Source organism: Jaculus jaculus, chromosome 2 (assembly GCF_020740685.1).
Source record: "Jaculus jaculus isolate mJacJac1 chromosome 2, mJacJac1.mat.Y.cur, whole genome shotgun sequence".
Lineage (NCBI taxonomy): Eukaryota > Metazoa > Chordata > Mammalia > Rodentia > Dipodidae > Jaculus > Jaculus jaculus.
Window position 1 is genome coordinate 125,385,380 of NC_059103.1, and position 22,578 is coordinate 125,407,957.

Consider the following 22,578-nt stretch of genomic DNA (forward strand, 5'->3'; position numbering starts at 1 on the left):
CTGATAAGAAAGAGACATGAGGACCGACAGGAAAAAAAAAAAAAAAAAAAGCCATGTGGAGACCCAGGAGAAAGTGCCCATCTATCTGCAAGGCAGGGAGAGAGGCCTCAAGGATCCTACCTAACCAATGATTCAAGCTCAGACTTTCAGCTTCCAGAAGTTTCTGTTTTTGTTTTTAAGAGGTTTTGGAATGCTTGTTTGAATTGTCTTCTTTTTTAGTTTTGAAGGTTTGTACTTTTCCTGTTTATGTTTGGTTAGATAAGGTTTCATATGTATTCGTAGACTAGCCTCAGACTTTCAATCCTCTGCCTTCCAAATCCTGGGATTAAAAGAACCTTGTTGTTTAAGATGTCTGTCCCCATGAAGTTTTATTATGGCAGACATGACAAAGGAATACATTATCATCATGGGTATAAAGGGTACATAACCCTCAATATTATTATCACTGTAGAATTTGGTCTTTTTTCTTCCCTGTTCCATGTCCTAAATTTATCATAAACATGGGATAAAAACCTAGTTAAATTATCCCATTCTATCAATACTCATATATCCTTCTGCAAACCATTCACTATCTTGAGTCTCAATTTCCACATTAAAAAAGTTAGAATATTACATTTTGTTACTAAAATTCATGTTAATCTAAGACTCAGTTATTTAAAAACAGATTCATGTGTGATGAGAGACAGCACCAAAAGAAGGAAATGGAGCCCAGCCAGCAACATGCAGTGAGTTCTGGGCTGAAAAGGAAGAGGAGCTGAGAACATACTGGTGGCATGCCAGCTACAGGAGCAGCATCAGGCAGTGTGGAGAGGCACTAAGCCGCCCTGTCCAAGGAGGTGATAAATAACAACCTGAAGACCTGTGCTACTGAGCTGAGGGAAGGACAAAACACAAAAGCCATGTGTAAAACTGGAGAATGGGCAGAGTGCATGCGACTTCATTAAGCCAAGTATCCAAAAGGAACCCAACCCGAAACGAAATAAAGGGGTGGGGGATGCAAGATTTGAAAATCACTCCATAGCCATAGCTAGCACTTTATGAAATCAAGGACATGGAAGAGAAGCGAGTGTGAAGGATAGAGGGCAGAGCAGAGCATTTTATAAATAGCCACGTGCAGCTCACAGACTTTTTAACATTCAATGGGCTTATCTCTGGCCACACAGCTCTACTTCTTCCTGGAATAATATATGTATTTTTGGAAAACAGGGCATAAAAATTTGGCTCAAATGAAAGAAAGCTGTATGAGTTTGTTTCACATTTTAGCACATTTTAAACTGCTTTTCACATAAATAGAAAGCAATTAACACAGATATATATCACCACAGTAATAAGCATGATATAACAGTTACATTTTTTAATTCAAATTTAACCCTTGGAAAATAAACCTGGTCTATGTTTCACTCTTACTTAATCTTTACCATTTTTAATTTATATCTGTCGCTTCTTATTTGCTGAAAATATTATTCACCTTTTTTGACATTAAGAAACTATGCATTTGGGATCCATAATGCATAATGATTGCTCTCCAAGCAAACCCTCAGAGGAGTTCATTTGCAACTTTCTGCTCCATTGCTGTGAAGAAAAATACAAAGTAATCTGTAGAAGTAGCAGTCACTGGCTAAGAAAATGTTTTCTCCAGAAATGTCTCATTCTCCTCCTCTCACTACCCAAAGTGCTGTTGTTGCTGATGGGAAATGAAGTCACACTTTCTCCAGATGGTTTGAGATGTCTTATCGGTGGGGAAAAAAAAACAAAAAACAAAGAAAAGATATGTAAAACTCCTGTGACTATATGAGCTACCATTACCAATTATAAAGTAATCATATTCTGAGCCAAGTGTGGTCACTCACACCCATAATCCCAGCACTTGGGAAGAAGGGAAAGGTGGATTGTTTGAGGCAGCCTAAGGTATATAGTGAGTTCCTCAGCCAGCACTACAGAGTGACTTTGTCTCAAAAAAGAAAGAAAGAAAGAAAGGAAGAAAGAAAGAAAGAAAGAAAGAAAGAAAGAAAGAAAGAAAGAAAGAAAGAAAGAAAGAAAGTCTGCAGTAGGTATGTAAGTACAGGGGCATAATACTGGCAGCTGAAATTGTCTAAGAGGGGCTGGGAGGGGGTGGCAAAGAGGAATAGTGGATTAATCAAAATTAGAGATGTTGGGCTAGAGAGATTGCTCAGTGATTGAAGGCACTTGCTTGCAAAGCTGAAGACCTGGGTTTGATTCCTCGGTACACATGTGAAGCCAGATGGAGTAAGTGGTACATGCATATGGAATTCATTTGAGTGGCAAGTTCTGGCCCTCCCATACTCTCTCTCTCTCTCTCTCTCTCTCTCTCTCTGTCTGCCTCATTTCTCTCTCTCTCTCTCTCTCTCTCTCTCTCTCTCTCTCTCTCTCTCTCTAATAAATAAATACAAATTAAACAAATAAAGATAATATGAATAAGCCATATGGCACCTACATCTTCATTGGCTAAATAATACATATGTTAACAAAGAATGTTTGGGCAGAAGTACCCTGTGGGGGTAGATAAGGTTGTGCCCAGAGGCCTCAGACGGTCACAGGAAAATTTCAATGCCAGGGGTGGGATATCTTCCAGTGGATTGTTGGTCAGAGAGGCCATGATGCAACTAAAGCATTACAGGCCATTGCCAAGACCCTTGATTGTCCACCAGTAGTGACTGGTAAGACCCTATTGATGAACACAACATATGCTATGGCTTAAAAATCAAGCTGAATCTGACCTGGAAGCCACACCCTGTTGAATAGCTGTCAGGATGCTGGAAAAGACCTTTATAGCCCATTGAGAAAGAAAACTCATCAAAGTCTTAACCAGTAGTGGATCCTGCAAGCTTTATGGCTGATCAGCTATGCCAAATGTACAACTGGTGCAATAGGGACATATATGTTATGGGGGAGGAAACCAACTGCTCTCTGATTGGATTTGAGGCCTGCTCCACTAGAGAGAATTACTGTCTGGCACTGAAAGCCTAATCAAAAGCATGTGGCTGGGGAGGTCTAAAACCCTAGGAATAAATGAATATATTATATCCCTAAACTGCCCTGTTAATATTTATGTTTACATCTGTATTTTAATGTTATTATCACTTGGGGTTAGAGAAGCTCCTCTTTTTCAGATGGCAGTGAGCACTAAGAAGACTCAAAACTCACCAAAATGCCAAGAAGAAGTGACATTGGTATGTTCAGCACTAAATAAGACATCTCTATCACACATCAAAAGCTCAGGGGCCATTGTGGAAGAGGTGATGGAAAGAATGGAAGAACTACAGGAAGAGGAGGTGTGCTTACAATACTGTCTTCTTCCAGACACAAAGTGGCCTTGATATTCATGACCTAACAGTAGCTGATGCTACATACATAAGACATGCATGATAGGAGAAAAAAATGACATTAAAATAGAAGAGAGATTAGTTGGAAAAAATAAGGAATTCAATGGAGGGGGATTTAGGAGAGAATGGTGGAAGGGATTATGATCATGGTATATTGTTTGTATGAATGTAGATTGTCAATAGAAAGTTTAATAAAACAAAAGGAAAGAAGGAAGAAAGGAAGGAGGGAAGGAAGAAAGAAAGGTCTTAAACTCACAACATTCTAAAGTCCCATTGCTGTGGTTCAACCTTTGTTAACTTTCAATACAATGAAAAAATAAATAAAACAGAGCCAGGCGTGATGGTGCATGACTTGGGAGACAGAGGTAGGAGGATCGCCATGAGTTCAAGGCCACCCTGAGGCTACATAGTGAGTCCCAGGTCAGGCTGGGCTAGAGTGAACCCTACCTTGCAAAACCAAAACCAAAAGTTTCAGTCAGATCTGCAATTTTCTCTTTCTTTTTTTTTTTTTTTGGTAATGTAGACATTTTGAGAAAAGTTTAGAGAGAGCAGAGTACTGTAACTCTCAGGGGACATAGGAAGGAAAAGAAAAGCCACACTGGAGAGAATAGAGAAATAAATACACAGAACCAAAGGCTTCAGAGAGGTTTCTCTGTCCACCTAAACTACCAGTGCAAACTCCAGGACAGGGAGAGCAAGAAATACACACCAGGCAGAAAAATCTCTAGCCTCAGATGCCATGGGCTATAGGCCATGAGAGCCCAGCCAGAGTTCAACCTCCCTGATACAGAACAAAGACATGCTGGGGACTGAGGCGGGGCAATCTGCAAGCTCAGTTCAGACATCAAATGATCACAGTGCCTCCACAGCTTCCTCCAGGCAGTGAAGACTTGCCATCTCCCCTCCTCCATCCCTGCTTCAATGATCAGTGACCAGCATCAGGGAATATACAAAGCACAGACTGTGGTTCCTAGCCTAACTGGCAGCAGACACAGGGATCCTAGCACTCCAAGCTGGTACCAGTAAGCACTCCCAAGGAAAGTAGAGCTGATAGCCCAGAGCTGTGTTGCTAAGGATAGTTTGATCCTTCCCTATTCCACCCCAGCAGTTACAGAGGAAGTCAAGTTACCACAAAGCAATCCTTCAGTGAGAATGACTAAAGCCCAGAATTAATTTAGTATTAGGGGCATGCCTAACAACAGACAAACAAACAAACAAAAAAGTTTTTTTTTCTTTCCCTTTTTCTCCTTTATTTTTCTTTGGACCATGGTCTAACTATAGCAATGGCTATCCTGGAATTAACCCTGTAGCCCAGGCCAATCTTAAGCTCAACAGCTACCCCACACACCAGCCTTCAGAGTACTAGATTAGTGGATGAATGCCTGATGCCCAGCTAACTTCATCACAGAATTTGTTCTTTTCTGAAAGACACACACAGAATTAAACTGGCTGACTGGGGGTTCCATATACAAATTCTAAACTGAGCAGAAAACAAAAAAGCATTCATCTATATGCATGCATATATGCTGTATATGGCTAGATCCCTAATGGGGTTTTTAATCTTTTTTCTTTATTTTTCTTTACCTTTTATTTTACTTATTATTATTATTATTTAATTTATTTTTATTATTAGATATGGATGTGTTTTTTGTAAACACCCTTCCCCTCCTCCCTGCCCCCTTCCTGAAGAGGCCTACCTCATTGGGGATGCACGTCAACCACATGGAGATTGCGGGTAATGCATTATGGTGGGGGGAGGCAATGTCTCTGTGCAAAATGTCCCAACTTGTGGCTCTAACAATCTTTCCGCCCCTTCTTCTGCAAAATTCCCTGAGCCACACTGGTTTGGTAGGTGTTGAGTGTCCTCAGTATCTTTCTCCATCACCCTTGTGCTGATTTCAGCTTAACAGAGAAAGCAGCATTCTTGCTCATTTCCCCAATTCCTCCGTGGTTTTAGCTGGGGCTGGGTTGGAGTGCACTGCAACATTTATCTCCTCAGGGCCAGTTCCCATCTGAAAAAGAGAAGCAGATTCTCCAACAAAGAGTGAATTCAGTACCAGTTAAATGGGTTAACCATTAAAACTTAAAGAGAATTAAAAGGGTTTAGACATTCTTATAGTCTAAGGTTAGTGGAAGCTTTCAATGGAAAGCAGAATCATCTGGATATGATTCCGATTTGTTTCCCAGTTCCAGATATGGTTTCCTATCCACAGAGCAGATATGTTATCCAATCTAAGAGTAGTTGGTTACCCACCATGGCTGTGTGCCACTTATGTGAGAATTACATCAAGTTGTTTGCTTCTGGATCACTTAGATTTTGAGTTGCTTGGAGAAATGTTGGTCACTTTCCCCTGGTAGCTCATGTAGTGCCTTCCAGCAATAGATGGGCTAATTGTCTGGGGACTGGCTCTCCTCTGGATTCAAACCAGGTCTCTCCATAGTCTGTGCCAAAAGCATTTGGTGTCTTCAGTAGTCTTACCATTAACCTCTGGTGGGTAATCAAGCACTCTGACAGAAGTCTGTGTTGTCTGTTTTGGGAGACCTAGTAGGTCTCTCTGATGAACAGCTCATTTGGATATAGACCACATCCTCATACAGGGAATTACAGGCCAGCACCAAGGGAAAAGAAAAAATAACAAAAAAAGAGAAGAAAGAAAAACAGGAGAAATTTAAGTTAGGTTTTGGCACACTCTTTTCAGGGCCTTTCAATTCAGGTGTTCCCTCCAAGGTTCTTAAGGATTCAACTTTTACTCAGACTTCCAGTATATAGGATTCTATGGTACCAGTTCAACTTGGGTTCAGATTTTGTGTCCCCCCCCACCCCCACATACCCTTTCCTTTCCCCAAGCCCTACTCTCCCTATTGTCCAAGCCTCGAGATGCTATTCAGTTATGTCAGCAACTTGGGCTGATCCAGGTTAGGAACTGCAGATGAGTGAGATCATGATATAGGTGTCTCTCCGTGTGTGAGTACACTTAGAATGCTCTGTTCCAAGTTTGACAATTTTTCTAAAAATTTCAATGTATCATTTTTTTTTTCTTACTGCTAAGTAGAATTCCATCATGTAGATATACAACATCTTGGTTATCCATTCATCCATTGATGGGCACTTGTGTTGATTCCAGTTTACAGCTATTATGAAGTGAGCAGCTATAAACATGGTTGAGCAAATATTTCTGAATTGAGATGTGGAGCTTTTAGGGAAAATGTCCAGTAAGGGAATAACAGGGATTCATCCTTTTCAGGAGTCTCCAAATTGACTTCCATAGTGGTTGTACCAGCTTACATTTCTACCAACAGTGAATGAGGGTCTCTATTTCTCTACAGTCTTACCAACATTTGTTTTCATTTGATTTTTTAATGTTTGCTATCCTTACTGGGGTAAGGTGGAATCTCATAGTTGTTTTAATTTGCATTTTCCTAATGGTTAGGGAGGTTGGACATTTTTTTAAGTGCATGTTATCCACTTACTTTTTCTCGGTGTTGTTTTGCTTAATTTGGTTTTGTTGTTAGTATTGCTGGACTCTGTTACTTTCTATCTTATCCTTTTTACTATTAGTTTGATTTCTGATTTTTGTTTTGTTTTTGCCTTGCTTGTTGCTCTCTCTTTCTTCTTTCTTTTCCTCTCTCTTCTTCTCTTAGACCTTCTGATATGGATTTTATAGTTCTCTTACTTTATAGTAAAATTGAAGTTGTTATTTATAAACATGGGTAGCTAAACCCTAGTAGCCAAGCTCACTTTGATAGTACGTTGGGATTAATGCCTAGAATATTATATATTGTTAGTCTAGCCAAAAGGCAGTAACACAAAAGGTTACCTTTAGCTGAGTAAAATCAAACCTATTAACAAATATGCATACTCAACAGTAGGGAAGCACACAAAAAATCTTATGGAAACATACCTATGAATGAAACTAATAGAACCTTCATAAGACAAAGAAAGAAACCACATAAGAGTGGAGGGAGAAATGGGAAGACAAACAAAAAAGAAGGAACATACATCAGTATTCACAAATGCAAAAGTCACTACAAAGAAACTCAAAAAGTAAGGGACAACAAGAAACCACAATGCACCCCAAACCCTCAACTACCCTGCACTGGGAACAGAAAATGAGACAGCTAAAACCTGATAAGGATTTTAAAGTACTAATTCTAAAAGTAATGAGTGACCATGTAAATTTTTCAAGTAGGCAGATGAATGACCAAGGTCTCAAGAAGACAAGCTCCAAAGTGAATAAAATAGTGGGTAAACTGGAAGAAAATGTCATAAAAATGAAGGAACAACTTCGCAAGGTAGTAGAAATGCAGAAAAAAATGTAAAGAAAAGCAACAGTCAATAAAATAAAAATTATAAGAGCTGCAATACTAAAATGATATGATTACACAAAATAAATCTCATGGTGGGGGACAAAGTTGGGACAATAATATAAACAGATACAAATAAACAAAAACATTTTAAAACATGATCAGTATTTTCAATAACAATGTCAAAAATGCACAGCAAAGAAACAATACTAAAATCTGTAAAGGAAGAACACCAACTCACACATAAATGTAGGAATATCAAAATAATGTCAGATAAAGCCAGAAAAGATTGGGACACTACATTTCAAGATCTGAAGTAAATAACTTTCAATCAAGAATACTATACCTACCAAAGTTATCCTTCAAACTCAATGGAGAACTAAAGATATTTCATGACAACCACAAACTAAGGTAATTTGTGTCAACTAAGTCAGCTCTACAGAAACTTGTGAAGGGTACATTTCACAGGGAAGAAGAAGAAGGAGGAGGAGGAGGAGGAGGAGGAGGAGGAGGAGGAGGAGGAGGAGGAGGAAGACTATTCTGTGAGAACAGAAAATAGGATACACTTCTTGAAGAAACAAGTGAACAAAGAAGAAACAGAAAAGATTAAACTATGCCTGGCACAATAAATCAGCAAAATGGGGGAAAAAATGGAAAAGGAAATAAAACATCAGCAATCCAGCCACCCAGAACATCATCCAATAAAATATGAGGGGCCACAAGCACCTTCTAATAGTAACCCTAAATGTAAATGGCCTCAATGGTGGGAGACTTCTATCAGGACCAACAAGAAATAGCAAAGAAACTTCAGACCTAACCTACACCATGTACTGAACACCAGAGTTTTGAGAAAAAAAATTGGTTATTGATTGAAGAAATTAAGGAGAAAAAATTTAAATTCCTATAAACAAATAAAAATGATAATACAATCTATCAGATCTTCAGCGATATGGCCAAGGCAGTCCTAGGAGTAATGTTATAAGTATCTACACAAAGAAATTAGAGAAATATCAAACAACCCAACAGTCCACTTCAAGGCTTTAGAAAAGCAACAACAAGCCAACTCCAAACCCAGTAGGTGGCAAGAAATAAAATTAGAACCCAAACTTATGAAATAAACATTAAAAGAACAATTAATTAGGTGCATGAGAACATGGCTAGAGGGATGGCTTGGTAGTTAAGGCACTTGCCTGTGAAACCTGAGGACACAGATTTGATTCCTCAAGACCCACATAAGCTAGATGCATAAGGTGGTGTATAAGTTTGGAGTTCATTTACAGTAGCTAAAGGCTCTGGCATGACTATTCTATCTCTATCTGCCTATCCGCTCTCTCTCAAATAAACAAATATAATACTTTTTAAAAGGGTAATTCATCAAATAGTTGGTTCTAAACCCTTAGCCAAGTTAAGAAAATCCAAATTAACAAAATTAGTCACAAAAATAGAGTTGCTACCACCAACTCCAGTGAAATCCAAAAAACAACATTAGAAAATATCTTTGAAAACCTATATTCCAAAAACATGTGAAATCTAAGGAAATGGACAGATTTCTAAACACATATCACCTTGCAAAACTAAAAGTGGATGACACCAATAACCTAAGCCCATTACAAGCAATGATATTAGATAGGGTATCACTCTAGCACAGGCTGACCTAAAATTCACTATGTTGTCTCAGGGTGGCCTTGAACTTGTGGTGATCTTCCTACCTCTTCCTCCAAATGCTGGGATTAAAGACATGTGCCACCACACCCAGCTTATTAAATTTTAAAGAAGACTTAACCCTTCTCAAGGTGTTCTACAACATAAAAAATTAAGAAACACTCCCAAATGCATCCTACTTACTCTTAACTTAATAAAGACCCAACTAAAAAAGGAAACTACACCCTAGTTTCCCTGATGAACATACAAAATATTCTCAATAAGATCCTTGCAAACTGTATTCAAGAACACACTAGGAAGCTCATCCATTATAACCAAGTGGGCTTCATGCTAGGTATGAAGGTTGACTCAAGATATATAAATCAACAAATGGACTATATCACATAATAAACTAAAGGGTAGAAATCACAAAATCATCTCAATTGATGCAGAAAAGGTATTAGACAAAGTCCAGCACATCTTCATTATGAAATCGGTAAAGAAAATTAGAATACATGAAATATACCTCAAAATAATACAGGCCATGTATGGAAAACCCACAGCCAACATTATAGTAAGTGGAGAAAAACTGAGACCATTTCCTCTAAAATCAGAAATGAGACAAGGATGCCTGGTTTCGCCATTTCTATTAACTATCATGCTCAAAGTCCTAGCTACAACAATTAGACAAGAAGATATAAAAGACAGAAATAGAGGGGAAAAAAAGTAAAGCTATTCTTGTTTGTACATTACATGATTCTATATTTTTAAAATCCAATATATGGATTTAAATATGGATTAGCAGTTAAGGTGCTTTCCTGTGAAGCCTAGGGATCCAGGTTTGATTCCCCACTATCCACATAAGCCAGATACACATGGTGGCACATGTGTCTGGAGTTTATTTGCAATGGGTGGAAGAACTGGCAAACCCATTCTCTCTCTCTCTACCTGCCTCTTTGCCTTTCTCTCTCTCTAAAATAAATAAATAATACTTATAAATAAAATATAATTTATACCAAATCTCCTAGAGTTAATAAGTATCTTCAGTAAAGTAGCAGTTATACAAATCAACACACAAAATGAACTCAGAGAGAAAGAAATTCACGAAAATATCCCATTCACAACAGTTATCAAAAATTAAATAACCAAGGGGCTGGAGAGATGGCTTAGAGATTAAGACACTTGCCTGCAAAGCCAAAGGTCACAGGCTTGATTTCCCAGGACCCATGAAAGTCAGATGCACAAGTGGCACAAGCGCAGCAGCTGAAGGCCCTGGCATGCCATTCAATCTCCATCTATCTATCTATCTATCTATCTATCTATCTATCTATCTATCTATCATCTATCTATCTATCTATCTATCTATCTATCTATCTATCTCTTATTTCTATGTCAAATAAATAAAAACTAAAATGAAATAACTAAGAATAAACATAAAAAATGTGAAAGATCTCTACAATGAAAACTTCAAAATACTAAAGATATAAGTCAAAGAGAATACCACATGATGAAAATAACTTCCATGCTCCTACACTGGCAGAATTAGCACTGTGAAAATGGCTGTTCTACAGAGTCAATGCAATTCCCACAAAAACTCCAGTGATGTTCCAGGAATTCACATGGAACCACAAAAGACCACAAATAGCAAAATAAATCATAAGGAAAAAGAATATAGCAGAGAGGCATCACAATACCTGATCTGAACGTATGCTACAGGGCAAAAGTGATAAGGACAGTATGCTACTGGTGCCAGAGCTGGCATGTAGGCCAATGGAACAGAATAGAGGCTCAGGAAGTTAATCCACAGAGTGTTAGCCTGCTAATCTTTTATAAAAGGGGCCAAAATATTCAATGGAAAAAGGGACAGCTTATTCAACAAATGATGCTGGCAAAACTGAGTACCCACTTGCAAAAGAATGAAATTAGATCCATGCTGCTCTCATCAAAATATCAAGTAGAAATGGATCACCAACCTCAGTCTAAAACCAAAACCACAGAACTGCAAGAAGAAAACATAGGGAACACATTCCAGGATGTAGGCACAGCTGGGGTAATTTTTGAACAGGACTCCAATAACACGGGAAATAGCCCCAAGATTCAATAAGTGGGGATATATAAACTTGAAAAGTTTCTGCACTGCAAAATAACCCATCATGAAAGCAAACAGACAGACTAAGAAAAAATAGAAGAAAATCTTTGGCACCTATATATTTTAAACAGAGAGTAATAGACAGAGTTTACAAAGAACTACAAAAATTAAACATGTAAAAAATTAATTTGCCAATCACCAAATAGGCTAATGAAATGAGCAATCACTTCACAAAAGAAGAAATATAAATGGTCAACAAACACTTAAGAAAATGGTCAACACCCCAAATCGTTAGGGGAATGCAAAAACAACTTTGAGATACTTTATTGCCTCCATTGGAATGTCTATCAAGGGAACACACAACAAACACAGGGAAAGAGGAAGTCATCTCCACTATTGTGGGATTGCAAACTAATATAGTAATTATGGAAAAACTTAGAAATATGGGCTATAGACATGACTCAGTGGTTCAAGGTGATTGTTTGCAAAGTGTGATGGCCCAGGTTCAAATCCCCACCACTCATGCAAAGAAAGATGTACCAAGTGGCACATGTGTCTGTTTGCAGTGGCAAGGGGGCCCAGTATGCCCATTTATTCTCATTCATTCTCCCTCTCTCTCTCCCTCCTTCTCTTCTCTTCTCTTCTCTTCTCTTCTCTTCTCTCTCTCTCTCTCTCTCTCTCTCTCTCTCTCTCTCTCTCTTTCTCTCTCTCTCCACCCCCTTTGCAAATAAATAATAAATATATCTTTTAAAGGTTGAAACAATTCTTAAATGTATAAATAAACCTTTATGACCCAGTCATACCACTCCTGGGCATATATCCTAAAGATTTGCCTCTTACAGAGATACTTGCACATTCTTATTTATAGAAGCTGCATTTGCAATAGCTATGAAATAGAAAAGCCATAGATGTTCAGTGACAAATGAGTTGACTATGACAGTGAGGTACATATCACAATGGAATTTGATTCAGTAGTACAAAAAATGAGATTTGTAGGAAAACAGATGGATCCAGAAAGAATCATATTAAGTGCAACAATTCAAATTCATAAAGGTCAAAATCACATGTTTTCTCTGGTATGCATGTACATATTCCAGACAAATGTGGAAAAAAACTATTATGATAAAACCACTCATAACCAAAAGTGAATCTAGAGAAATAAGCTGAAAAAAGAGGGAGGGATGGGTAAAATGATGTGGGTGACATGTGTGACATATAAACAGAAGGAGGTAAAATAGAGGGGGTAAGGGAAGGGAATGTTGTAGAAGGGGAGGGAAACAACGAAAACAAACTGTATTTGAAAATGCCAAAATAAAAAAAGAGGTTTAAAAGACAGATATTTGGGAAAACTAAAATCTCCCACATCTATTTCAAAATGAAAATCTGCTGCTAAGGACTCTACAAAATGTGATAGATATATCAAGTAGTAAAGAGAAATGTCAGCTAAGAGACAGGGGATGTGTTTTCATGCAGACCCTACCATATACTAATTGTATGTTCTTAGCCAGGTGCTTAAATTATTCTAAGAAACTTACTTTCCTTATTATTAATGTCACAAATTCATCTTTAAAACCCTGTCCAACTCTAATATTCTTTGATTTTTGTAGTAGGAATTGAACCAAGGGCTTTCCGCCTGCTAAGCAGGGATTTTAGCACTGAGCTACATCCCTGACTCCTCAACTCTAACATTTTTGATTCTCTGGCAATTAGATTTTGCTTTCTAGCTGTTACATATTTCCTCCAAATTGAAATATTCCCTTCTGGATGGAGGTTGGAGGCTCTCAAGACTCAGGAAGCTAATACAACCTAGAAGGCTCAGGAAGCTTATAGCATTTAGAAAATTCACAAGGCCCATCCTCAAGATTATAAAAGCAGAAGACAATTGCTGGGCAAGAGGATACTCTTTTATGTGGATCTGACTGTAAGTTGGTCAGGGAGCTTCATGATGCAGCTTTCTTGAGTCGTTATCCATACTGGAGTGGGCACCTATAAATGATCTTTTACCTATGCTCCTATGAGTAACCTCAGTAAACTGCTTGTTTCTAAAAGCTGAATGGGTGGAATGACTTCTTTGTTCTGTCATTGATGATCTATCTGGATTGAAGAGATATTTGTTCATGCCTCCCCAGGAAAAGTTACACAACCCTAGCACTATATCCCCTGTCTTAGTCCAGAATTCTACAATGAAAATTTCACAGGTTCAGTGTCTTAAATAACGATGTTTATTTCTCATACTTCTGGATGCTGAAGTCTAAGACCAGAGCTCCAGCAGATTTGATGTCAAGTGAGAGCCCTTTTCCTGGGTCATAGACTGAAATCTTCTCGTTGTGTCCTCTTCTAGTGAAAGGAGAAAGAGAACTCTGGGGTCACTCTTATATGGACAATAACCCCATTCATGCAGTCTCTACCTTCATGAGTTCTCACAAGCCAAAGGCCCCACTTCCTAATTCCATTTCATTAAAGGTTAGGATGTCAACAGATGGATTTGAGAAAATACAAACCTCAGTCCATGCCCTCTTCTAAGGTTCTCTTTTTCCTGTTAGCTGCCTCTACTCTCCACCAGAAGTGTGAAATACAATACCCTTTCTACCTATGAGCAGACTAAAGTTTCACAGAAGCTCATGAGTGCCTTTGTCCAAAAGTGGTGTTTTTCATTCATCATTTAACATGCACACTTCTAGGTCATCTCTGAACAGTCAAGTTTTAGAAAAGAACTATAGAATGAATGTGCAAAAATACCAAGGAAAACTCTTCTAAAGACCAAGAATATTGAAGGCAGCCTAGCCCTGTTGAGGAATTAAATATGTCACAGACATAAAACTAACAAACAGTACTGATGTATGAATAGATGTGGGAATGAACAAAAGGCAGAGCCTGCAAATAATGCCACACACAGACAGACTTGTAGTGTAGGGAAAAGGCAGCTTTGCCTCAAGCTGAGAAAGAAAGATGTGTCTGTAAACAAGACGGTGACTAAGAAAAAAAATAAGTTGGATTTCTAGATTTTACTTTACTTGAAAATAAACCCCAGATGTCTGAAAGATTTCACTATCTCTTTTATAAAGAAAAAAAACTAAACATTTACAAAAGGATTGAAAGGAATTTTGAAAGATTGCTTCAATGCCCCAAAGCAGAAAGGCTGGAAATCTAAAAGCTATCCCCACAAGGAGAGAAAGGATTTGACTGATCTTTTTCTTTTTTTTTTTTTTTTTTTTTTTTTAAATCTAGGGTCTCACTGTAGCTCAAGCTGACCTGGAACTCCCTACATAGTCTCAAGCTGGCTTCAAACTCATGGTGATCCTCCTACCTCTGTCTCCCAGGTCATGGGATTAAAGGCCTCAGCCACCAATCTGCCCTGATTTTTTTTTTTTTTTAATGTGTATAGCAGTTACTTTCTCATTGCTGGGATAAAATACCCAACCTGAAGCATCTTATATAAGGAAAGGGTTTATGTCAGCCTACATTTTCCAAAGGAAGTTTCTGTCATGCTGGGGAAAGTGTGGCAGGAGCAGATAACCGGCATTGCTTCTTCCTATCAGCAGAAAAGAAGTAGAAAGAATGAGCTCAGTATGGCAAGCAGGGCTGGGCTGTAACACTCAAAGCCCACCTCCAGTGACACACTTCCTCCAGCAAGGCTCCCACTCCCAGAGACTCCACAAACTTCCCAAATAACAATTAGGAATGAGTGATGGTCAGTCTTAATTTTTAACTTGATTGGATCTAGAATCAACTAAGAGATGTGCCCCTAGGTAGTACTGTGAGGATATTTCCAGAAAGGAGAAGTTGATGGGAGAAGACCTAATTCCAAAACGGATGTGCCTTTGAGCGAGGGGGCTGCCCAGATATAAAGAGGTCTGAGGTAAAATCAGTGCTGTTTTTGCCCGCCTGCCTTCACATGGGTTCATCTACCCTGATGCCACCACTACCACTCCTCCCTAACATCAGAACCCAGCTTCTTTGGCCTTCTGATGTTACCGAAGACCAACAACTCCACAGGAATCTTTCAGACCTTCAAGAACACATCAAGACTGCTCAGGTTTCCAGTCTTGTGGACTGAGCAGCAGCCAGGTTCTCAGTTCTCAGCCTCTGCAGTGTAAAGATAGCTAATGTTGAACTACCCAGCCCCCATTGTGTAAGCAGCACAAGTACATCACTTGTGTGCCTTAAAGAACCATAACTGATACAAGATGGAACTAGGAACAAAGTTTGTGAACAAGGAAAAGTGGCCAGGACCTGTATCCTTCCTCTTGCCCTTGATCACCTGGAGAAACACAATTTAAACTTGGGCTGGAGAGATGGCTTAGCAGTTAAGCAATTGCCTGTGAAGCCTAAGGACCCCGGTTCAAGGCTCGATTCTCCAGGACCCACGTTAGCCAGATGCACAAGGGGGCGCATGCATCTGGAGTTCGTTTGCAGTGGCTGGAAGCCCTGGTGCACCCATTCTCTCCCTCCCTCTCTCTCTCTCTCTCTCTCTGCCTCTTTCTGTCTCTGTCACTCTCAAATAAAAAAATAAAAATGAACAAAACATATTAAAAAATTAAAATTAAAACTAACAGTTGTAACAGTGAGTGTCAAGCAAGGGACAGCAGAGAGGACAGTAGATAGGAACAAAATACATGATTTAAAAATACAAAAATGTTATAATGATGCCCATCATTTTGTATAATGAATAAATGCTAGTGAAAACACTTCATAAAAATTAATAACTTCATAATTCAACAGACAATATATCTCAGTAATAGATCACTTGCAAAGTATGTGCCAGGCCCTCATGCAACTCTTAGAATCACTAAATAAATAAAAGTATTAAGTCTCATGGTACTTCTCACATAGAAAGTGTTCAAAATGTGATGGCCAAACCAGGCATGGAGGCACACGCCTTTAATGCCAGAACTTGGGAGGCAGAGGTAGAAGGATTGCCAAGAGTTTGGGGCCATCCTGAGAATATATAGTGAATTCCAGGTCAGCCTGAGCTAGAGTGAGACCCTACCTCAAAAAGAAAAATTGATAACCATTAGCTTATTAATCAAAACTGCTCATATGATAAATATGATTTACTTTAAAGTTTAATAAATAATATTCTATTCAGATTATATTACTATAATATACACTGTAAAGGATATAATGACAAATTTGGCAGCTTTGAATGGGAAAAAGGCACCTCAAAGGGCCTGAAGATGAGAGTGGAAGGAATTATCCTCTCCTCCTTGCCTTAAAAGTACTGGGGAGAAGCAAGGTTTGATGCAAAGAATACATATGTTCTCTAAGCCATTACTTCCCACCATGGATGGTGCCTCCCACCATGGCACCTCCAACCACGGATGGCTATTTCAGCAGTCATCCTCATCTTCTAGGCATTGATCTTGGCTATCTTCCCAATTCTACCTCTTGCCCAATTACTGCCTCTTAAAATACTTTTTTTTTTTTTCTGAGACTGTAGAAACTAGGTTCTGGCCTTCCAAACCTCTCCTAGCCACAATAGTTACTGCTGTGGTTTACAGAGACAGGCTTGGGAATGGAACCTTGACTTTGTCAACTGTCTTCATGATTTACATCTCTTTCTACTCATCTTTTTTTTTCATTTTTACTTCTGTGTGTGTGTGGTGTGGTGTGTGTGGTGTGGTGTGGTGTGTTTAGTACATGCGCCTGCATGTACCCTTGCGACACCCCATGTGTTCACCTGTGGTTGCTGGAGCAGATAAAACACTTGATAGACAAGATGCTCATCAGGTGTCCTGCTCCATCTCTCTTCCACCCATGCTTATTTGAACTCTTACTGAACCTGGAACTAGCTAGTTTTCATTAGCCCACACAATTCCTTGGTCTCTGCTCCTCCTTGTTGGCCTGGGATCACAGATGTATGTGGCCATGCTTAGCTCTTTATGTGGTTTCTGGAGATCTAAACTCAGGTGGTTTCACACCCCCTCAAGCCCTCAACCTTGCGCAGGAAACACACAACCACTGAGCCATCTCTCCAGCCTACCTTTTCTTAACTTTCTACAAATGACAAAATCTCCAATGCTGTTCTCAATACCTAATGATTATTCAGCCAATGTTAGAGAGTCTTCTTTAAAAATATGTCTCATCTTAGATTTTAACAGGTTGTATTACAGAACTACAAAATGCAGGTGGGTTGATTATCCATTTGTAAAATGGAAATAATTGCTGCTACTATTTTCCTATAAAATGAGGAATTTCCCTTATATGTTAACTCCACATTCAGTGGACCAGATCACTATACATTAAATCTAATGAATTCAGCTTCCCTTTCTAGCCAGTAGTAAATCAGGGCACCCTAGCATCAAAAGAACAGAGGGACTTCTCACACCAGACTTTTCAATAGATAACAGATCCCAACCAGTTTGTTTAAACTTTAACCCTTTGGACCTCAATTTATATCATATGTTTTTGTTGATTGGATTTTTAAAATTTTTGTTGTTATTATTTTTTGTTTTGGGATTTCTGTTGTTTCTGTCATTGTAATGGTTATTATTGTTTTTGGTTTGGTTTGTTGAGACAGGACCTCACTCTATAGCCTAGGCTGGCCTAGAATTCACTATGTAGCACAGATTGGCCTCAGCCTCACAGTGTTACTTCTGCCTCAGCCTTCAAGTGATGAGATTATAAGCATGAGTCACCATGCCCAATTTTGTTTTTTTTTTTTAATTTTTATTTATTTATTTGAGAGCAGCAGACACAGAGAGAAAGACAGATAGAGGGAGAGAGAGAATGGGCGCGCCAGGGCTTCCAGCCTCTGCAAACGAACTCCAGAGCGTGCGCCCCCTTGTGCATCTGGCTAACGTGGGACCTGGGGAACCGAGCCTTGAACTGGGGTCCTTAGGCTTCACAGGCAAGCGCTTAACCGCTAAGCCATCTCTCCAGCCCACCATGCCCAGTTTTATACCATCTTTTTAAAGTTAAATTAATTGACCACCTCCAAACATATATATAATGTATTCTGCCACCACATCTTCCCTCATCCCCCCTCAACTGAACACCTCTTCTTTCCTACAGCTTCCTCTTATACCATCTTTTTTTTTCAGTTTTGACAAAATTTATTTGTATTTTAGTAAAGACTTCATTTCAGTCATTTCTCTCTCCTTAACTTGACCTTAGGTTAACATTTTATTTGGGTCAAGTAAGAAATATGTAGGAGAGAGAATGTTACAAACAGTAAATGGACAAAACAAATAGTTTGTCTACAGAAAAGTTAAATTTATGTATCTTGATATAATTAACTCATGTAAGAACTAGTAGTGCTATGCACATTTCCATTGTTTCACTTGGGGCTTATCCTCAACCTAAATTTACATATACAGAGTGTTAAGAATATCCACAAGCTGCTTTTCGGGAATTGTTACCTACTAAAAGAGCTTAGCAAATGGTCATCACCAACAAAACTCTCAGAAGCTGCCTCCAAATTTAGCTTAGTAGCTTTTAAGGGAATCATACTATTTCATCTGTGACTATGCACTTAAATAAGTATTTAATTGACACATTAGAAAGAAAAATACAGTCCATATACAACACAAAAATACAAAGCAACTTGATGACCCACCAAAGGTTAGTGGTTGCTCAGTGGTACAGGACCCATAGCTGGAGCTGGGAAACAAGTCAGAACCGTATCCAAACATAAGCCCACTGTCCATTATCAAGCTAACATCAATCATGGGGTACAAGAGGGCCTACACCTATCAAACTCTCTATAAAAAAAGTAACGGTTATCTCATTTGTCCTTGTGCTAACTTACTCTCCGTTGGAGAATCTGCTTCTCTTTTTCAGATAGGTGTAGATCCCAAGGAGAGAGCCACCCCATCATACATCAAAAGGGCCCCGGCTGAAACTAAGAAAACTTGGCAAAACAAGCAAGGGGAGGTCTTGCACGCTAAACATGGCCGCCTCGGCAGTGAAGGCCGCTATGGCAGTGTGTTCACATGGTGGTCGGCCCATTGCTTTTGTCAGAAAAATTCCTTGGACAGTGGCGGTGAGTGAGTTGAGAGAGCACTTTGTTCAGTTTGGCCACATACGAAAATGCTACGAAAATGCTCTGTACCTTTTGACAGAGCAACTGGCTTTCACAGAGGTCTGGGCTGGATTCAGTTTTCTTCACAAGAAGAACTTCAGAATGCAATACAACAGGAAAAACATATTATTGATGGGGTAAAGATCCATGTTCAAGCTCGGCGACCCAGAATTTTGCAGGGGGATCAAACATCTGATGAAGAGAAAGATTTCTGAGATTATTAGTGAACTACCTATTAAACATATGTAACTGAGAAAAAAAAAAAAATAAGCAAGGGTGCTATTTTCCTAGTGAACCAGATACCAGCACAAGGGTGAAGGAGATCAACACAGAGAAGAATCAACTCCTACCAAATCAGAGAGCCAGAGACTCAGAGGCCCCCAACACCTCATCACTGAAGCAGACCAAAAATGAACCCAACATGGCTCAGGGAAATTTTGCGCAAGAGGGGGCAGAAAGAATGTCAGAGTCACATGTTGGGTCATGATTTGCAGAGATGTTTATCAAACCCATAACTGCAGGCTAACTCCACAATGCACAACCCATTTACCTCAACAAGGAGGGGCCAAGGGGAGGGGGATAGGTCACAGGTGAGCCTAATAATGGTACCAAACCAAACTGACTATATTTGCTGAATACAAAACTAATTAATAAAAAAATTAATACAAAAATACAAAATAAATATTCTACAGTACACAAATCTTGCAGAGTATATGTAGTGAAAGAGTCCATAAAATGTGTTTGAGGATTATTTTCTTTCCTTTTATTTCAGTAAATAAAATGTGCTTTTGAGGACACTAGTCAGTACATATATACTTGAAAGCACATCTTCTCAATTTCTTGTTTTCATACAATGTTATACTTTTTAAAATTTAAACCTTCAGAATAAGAGAAAACTAGCCAAATACTTAACGCAGTATGTACATTTACATTTGGGTGGTGGTTTGTATTTTAAAAGAAACAACTTCCTTACATCTGCCTGAAGTTTTGGAGGAAAGTTTTGTCCAGAAGTAGGAACAAAAACCTAGAGAAGCACATACCAAATACTGAGTTACTTTTGTAGCAAATGGCGTTCTTTGATGACAAATGAAGGTAGACAAAACTCATTAAAGTGAAGTGGGCTATTTCAAATACTCAGTACTTCACATAAACTTTTTTTTTTAAAGAAAGTTTTTTTTAAAGAGCTAGCATTTTTGTCCACTGATGCACTACCTAGTATATGACGACGTGAAACAAACAAAACAGAAAATGGCCATAAGAAAAAAAAAAGTCTCATTTTCTCTAAATTTACTTTCAAACAATAGTCCAGTAACATTCTCTTTTCAATACAATACTCCCTCTCTCTATAAGGCTGTTCCTGGGAGCCAGACAGTTTAAGAAATGAGGGAATAAAGTTAGGCAAATTACTGCTTGAAGCTAATAACTATGTCTAAAAAATATGAAAATCTTAAAAAGGCACCATTTCTGATTTCTCTATTGTCTGTAACTTTTGGAAACTAATCACATGAAACTACAAAATTAGCAAATGTCTTATAATCTGTACATAAAACATGAATTACCTCTAATTTCAAGCTCTTATTTATTAGCATACCACCCAATCTTTTTAAAAAATGCAAAGAAAAAAAAAAGGTGGCTCCAAAGATAATTCTTGTACTGTTCTTTTAAAAAAAGGAAACTGTTCCTTTTAACTTTATACCCATCCCACACCCAGTTTCAAAAAAACATCATTCAATTGTCTTGGTCATGGACATTTTCCAAGATGAGATTTTCTATTTCATCCCCACAGCTTCTGGTTATCAGAAAACCCACGCTTCCCTTTATTTTGAAGGAGTTTGGTCCAGCTGAGGTTGCTGTATCCCTTCCAATATTCTTCATCCTCATCTTTGCTTGGGGAGGGGACATTTCCTCCGGTCCAATATCTTCATCTTCATTAAAATCTGCTGTTACTGAAAGTGTTTTTGGAGCAAGAGTTGGAACAGTTTCCTGGGGCTTCCTTGATCCAAGTCTGATGGACATGGCTGAGGCTCTTTGTCCTCTATATGGCAAATCCAAACACAGAGATCTTTGCAGGCTTTGTGGGGACATCTGTGGCTTCTTCTTCATCTGATCGCTTCTCAGCGCTGCCAGGAACTTTCTCCTCCATTACTGGAAGAAACAGTCTTAGTTTTCACAGGTTTTTCTGCATCATCTTCTGGTCTCCAGTGGTTCTGGCTCGCTACAGCTTTCTGGGGTCCTCCTCTGCCACCTTCCCATCTGCCATATTACCTGACTCTGCCTCCCCTCTTACAACATCATTTAGGGAAGTGATATAAACAGAAATGGTTTCCAATATAAGTTTGCATCTATCACTAGAGATATCCATACAAAGGTGGTCTCCTAAATTCTTCATGGTGAAAAGCAAGGCCATCACAATGTATAGATTTAAATAGTGAGATACAGAGGGAGAAGCAAAATGATTTAGCCAAGACCCAGGCTGACCTGGAATTAACTATGTAGTCTCAGGACGACCTTGAACTCACAGTGATCCTCCTACCTCTGTCTCCCGAGGGCTGGGATTAAAGGCATGCGCCACCACACGGGCAAGACCAAGAATCTCTTAAGTAACAAGCCAGGTTGAAAACTTATGAGCCGATATTTAGGTTTATATTCAGCTGTTTCTTTTACTGCCCACCCAGTTCTTTCCTCTAAAACCCATAGTCAAGAGGAAATTGGAAACAGGACAAAAACATTCTCTTTAGCATCAATTGCTTCACTATCTTTAAGCACCATTTAGTTCTATTTCCATAGCTCCTGGAGAACATTGACTTTTTCATCTAAAGGACATCTTAGTTCTTTCTGTGCTGTTTTAAATACAGTAACCATTTTATGACTTTACCATTTCTTTGTAACCAGAAATAATCCCTTGAAAGTCACTTTGTGGAAGACATGCTTTCCTTTTCTCTTTTATCTGTTTTGTGCGGTGATTTGAAATTCTTTATTAAGACCACCCTAATGGTGTTCTGTGGTGATTTGAAAGTCCTGATTAAGACCACCCCTGTGGTGTTCTGTGGTGGTAGTGGTTGCTTCTGAGCTCTAACTCACACTTCCCTGCGCCTGATCACAGTCCTGAGTGTCTCAGGACTGGTGCTTTGCAGTTCTTTCTTATTTCATAAGCATCCCATATGTCTACAGGGGTG

General features: G+C 38.8%; 2 pseudogenes; one reads left to right on the top strand and one right to left on the bottom strand.

The window, feature by feature from the left end:
• Positions 1 to 19,270: 19,270 nt before the first annotated feature.
• On the top strand, positions 19,271 to 19,661 carry LOC101606937 (annotated as a pseudogene).
• Positions 19,662 to 21,130: 1,469 nt separating this feature from the next.
• Positions 21,131 to 21,662, bottom strand: LOC101606349 (annotated as a pseudogene).
• Positions 21,663 to 22,578: the final 916 nt, after the last annotated feature.